Here is a 4,292-nt window from a genome sequence, read left to right as displayed (position 1 = left end):
AAATACAAAAAATTAGCTGGATGTGGTGGCATTTGTCAGTAATCCCAGCTACTCAGCAGGCTGAGGTGGGAGAATCGCTTGAGCCTGGGAGGCAGAGGTTGCAGTGAGCTGAGATTGAGATTGTGCCACTGCACTCCAGCCTGGGCAATACCGTCTCAAAAAAATTAATTAATTAATAATAATAATAAAAAAGGCATAGGTCCATAGCCCTTTAGAACTGGAAGAACTAGGCCAAGCCCATCATTTGAACTGAGCCTTGACAAGTATTAGCCGTTAGCCATTTGTGGAAAGTCGCACAGTACTCAAGACTGGAAGTCTGGTCTTTGAAACCTGTCAGTCCACGGTCATTTAACCTGCCTGTTTGTAAAACAATGTCCTGTTACTTAAGTATACTTTTTAATAGGAAAAACTGGGCGTAAGCAAGAGTATCAAAGTGGTGTTCTGATGCCTGCATTCAGCTTCTGCAGCGTGTACTTCACAGGCACAGGTGCTTAGGACGTTGCCCCGCCGAGACTGTAGTTCATATCCCGCCTACCACGGGGTAACGCCGGTAATGCTGACCTAGCTCCATTATTCGTATTAATTTATTTAGCTAGCGGGGGAACGACTGGGTAATGCAGTCTCAGCTGCTAGAGAGGAAGAGGCAAGACTCCGCCGGCGCCCAGCATCAGAGCGTGACAACAAGCAGGACCGGAGGTTGGGAAAAAACACAGGGACAGAATGAATGTGTGCATGGGGGAGCTGTGCTGGGGAGAGGCAAGAGGCTGTGATCAGATTATCTGAGGTTTCATAACTTTTATATAAAGACCAAGGAACCAAATGAAAACCCAACTCTTGCAGGGAGTCCTGGAAAGTTCGAAGGACCTCGTTTGAGGGAGCGAGTCCCCGCAGCTCGCGTCCGCGTGTCCCCCGCGGTTCCCCTAGGACAGGGGCCGCCCCAACCCGGGCGCGCTGAGCCCGGCCGCGTCCCTAGCCCCTTCTGTCTCTGCCTCCTCGGCCCGAAGGGAAACACAGGCTCCAGCAGCACTCGGGGCTCATCCATCAGCTGCGGAGGCAAAGGGGGAGGAGAAAGGAGGCGGGAGGCGGGAGGAGGAGTTTCTGGGCGGCCAAGAGCCCCCGGTGGGGCCGGCGGAGGAGCTCCCTTCCCCCCGCGCGCTGATTGCTGTGGCGTCCTGCCCGTCCCCGCCCGCGTGTGTGCTAGGGAGGGCGAGTGCGGCGGGTCGGCCTGATGGGGGTAATCGAGGGTTTCGGGGACGCCGAGCGGCACTTTCCTCTTCCCAGTGAGTGAAGGAGGCCAGTCGGCGGCTCTCGCGCCCCGGCCACTTTCCCTGCGCGATTCCCAGAGCTCCCTGCAGGAGGTGAGAGTCCTCAGCTGGTCCGGATGGCGTAGTTGTGCCGCGGCGCAGCAGCTGCCCGAGCTCGCCGCCGCCGAGCGCTGGGCGGGGAAACTTTCCGCCGCTTGCCTCCAACTTGCCGCGGGTGGATCTCCGCTGGACACACCGCCTCTGAGGTACGTGCCGGCCCAGCCCCGCGGCGCTGCAGCCCGCCCGGGCTGTGGGCTCTGCAGGCTGCGCGGTGCCCGTCCGCGCGGCGCGGGCTGCCAGTGCTTACTTCCCGGCCAGGGTCGCTCCAGCAGCTGGGACCTCCGCGCTTGGGAGGGCGGCGCTGGTGGGGGAGTGTTTACGCTCCGGGGAGCTGGCACCGGTGGCCAGCGGTGCGTCGGGAGCGGCCGCACGGGCAGGCAGTGCCCCGGACGATGCGCAGTGCTGGGGAGGAATTCTCCACGCCCGCCCTCACTCTTCTTCTCCGCGGGTCCTTCTGACCCCTGCGGGGCGCGGCAGCCACTTCCCTCCGGACGCGTGACAGCGTCGGTGGGAATGGTTTGTTGTGGGTTCGCAGTCAATTGCCGTGGCCCAGGCTGTGGCTCCCGGACTAGTGCACCGACGCGGTTTGCGTTCGCCGCGGACCACGCCCTCAGGGTGCCTTGCGGGCTGCGCCGCAAGCTGCAGCTCGGCACCCCCCCCACGCAGAGAACGCGCCCCAGTTTATTTTGAAGGCTCTCTTCTGTATTCATTTGGTTAGGACACACTTGGAAATCTTGGACTGTCGCTAGAAGAATCTGCTTGCAGACTTGATCTTATTAGGGCATTTGCCCCGCTTTGCAGAATCGCATAGTGTCAGGAGCGGACGTGTCAAGCATGAATTACCTTGGCAAAGTAGAACTTAGTGGATTTGGTGTCCTCACAAAAAGCTGGAAGAAGAAAACCGTTCAATTTCCCTGGCTGTGAAGTGGGGATAGTAGTAGTACTTGCCCCGTAAAGTTGCTGTGAGCATCGAATGATTTAATGTGTGTAAGGTGCTACAACAGTGTCTGGCACAGAGTAAGCACCGCACGGAGGTTAGCGCTGCTTGCCGTTAGCCCTGCGGTGGCAGGATAGGAGCGGCGAGGGCAGGGGATAGTAGGAGTGACAGGCTGTGCTGGGGAACCGGGCGTATTCTGAGTTTTACGTCCTTCCGAAGAAGTGAGCGGTTTGGGAGAAGTCTCCACAGGTAGTAAAAACACGTCAAGACCATTTCTTCTTCCTGAATGGTACTCAGACTGCAAACAGTTATTTCAGTGTGAACTCAGTTGTTTCTTTTGGATGATAATAACAGCTAACGTTTACTAAGCCCATACTGTGTGCACTTGATCCTCACAGCATCTCTGTGGGAAAAGCACCATTAATAACCTTATTTTACAGATAAGACACTAGAGGTTAAGTTGCTTGTCCAAGATCGTACACAATTTTCTGTTAGTTCTGACTCCAAAACTAGCTTTCTCCCTCAGCGGAGAGCGGCAAGTGCAGGCCGATTTGTGTGTACATAGATTTGTGTGCATAGGCCATGCATCTTCTCCCATCTTTCAGCTTTCTATTTGAGCTGAACGCATATTTCTTGAAACACACATAAGGTATCTGCGATGAATTTAGGTGATTTTACATACTTATGAGGGTGCCGAATTAAAGTTCCTCTAACACTGGCCCCAAATAATTATAAATAGAACTCTGACTTATATTAATTAACATGGATTTTTTTGGTGTGTGTGTGACAGAGTCTCGCTGTGTCCCCAGGCTGCAGTGCAGTGGTGCGATCTCGGCTTACTCCACCTCCCGGGTTCAAGAGATTTTTCTGGCTCTGCCTCTCGAGTAGCTGGGACTGCAGGCGCGCACTACCACGCTGGCTAACTTTTGTATTTTTAGTAGAGATGGCGTCTCACCATATTGGCCAGGATGGTCTCGATCTCTTGACCTCGTGATCCACCCACCTCGGCCTCCCAAAGTGCTGGGATTACAAGCGTCAGCCACCACGCCTGGCCAACATGGATTTTTATTCTTAATTTCTTTTATTAATTCTCCAGACATTGTTGATCACCATTACTTGGCTTCCTTAGGAAACAGCTTGGGGTTGGCACAGGAGGCAGGGAAATAATTCTTACCCCCTTAAGGGCTATTAACATGAAATTGATTTCATGCCATTGTGTCAGTTAAAGGATGTTGCTCTGTTTCTTGCTGTTCTTTGCTTTTGGCTTTATTTCTGCATTGTTTAGTGTTTCAAGGCTTGAGCATTTTTTTTTTTTGGCCCTTCGGTTTGTCATTTGTCAACTTTAATTTTTCCTGTTTTGATGGAATCTGACCGTTACATGGCAGCTTTGCCTAACAACTGTTGATTCAGCTCATGTTTTTAAATATAAAAATCACCAACATACTTTTGAACCCCAGCACTTCAAAGGCAACCCCTGGGGAGTTCATTGTTATTTTGAATATTAGTCAATAGGGGGAGCATAACACACTGTTGATATCTATAAGGCGCATTAACCCGTTTTTAGAGTATTAAATATATATTTTGAAAGGGGAGGGCAAAATATCTAGCAAAATAACCAAGTTGCTTTTGGAGTTTATAATGGAGGACTAGATTTAATTTGAACTGATTAAGAATGACCTTGAGGACAGGGCATGTGTGTTGAATATATATCAAGAACTCCATGGTGGCTGGACAGATAATAAACACACATACAGTTTTTTTTCAATTTGTTTCCTTAAGTGGTGTTTAGGCCAGGCACAGTGGCTCACACCTGTAATTCCAACACTTCGGGAGGCTGAGGTAGGAGGATCACTTGAGCCAAGGAGTTAGAGACCAGCCTGGGCAATATAGTGAGACCCCATCTCTTTAAAAAGTGAAGTTTGTGGATCCTTTCCTTACTCCTTATACGAAGATTAATTCAAGATGGATTAGAGACTTAAATGTTAGACCTA

The 4,292-nt window shown here is 51.6% G+C and overlaps 1 protein-coding gene across 4 annotated transcripts in view; it reads left to right on the top strand.

The window, feature by feature from the left end:
- Positions 1 to 4,292, top strand: part of TGFBR3 (transforming growth factor, beta receptor III) — a 243,470-nt gene that overhangs the window by 19,159 nt on the left and 220,019 nt on the right. For 3 of the 4 annotated variants that reach the window (XM_011939965.1, XM_011939964.1, XM_011939967.1), the window contains exon 1: positions 1,110 to 1,510. The exons of the other annotated variant lie outside the window; for it this stretch is intronic. The gene's annotated coding sequence lies outside the window, so the exon portion shown is untranslated. Of the gene's footprint in view, positions 1 to 1,109; positions 1,511 to 4,292 lie in introns of those variants that run through there. 4 annotated transcript variants of the gene reach the window in all.

The sequence above is a fragment of the Colobus angolensis genome, unplaced genomic scaffold, assembly GCF_000951035.1.
Source record: "Colobus angolensis palliatus isolate OR3802 unplaced genomic scaffold, Cang.pa_1.0 Scaffold186, whole genome shotgun sequence".
Taxonomy (NCBI): Eukaryota; Metazoa; Chordata; class Mammalia; order Primates; family Cercopithecidae; genus Colobus; species Colobus angolensis.
The sequence above is the reverse complement of the archived record's forward strand: the minus strand, read 5'-3'. Positions and strand labels throughout refer to the sequence as shown.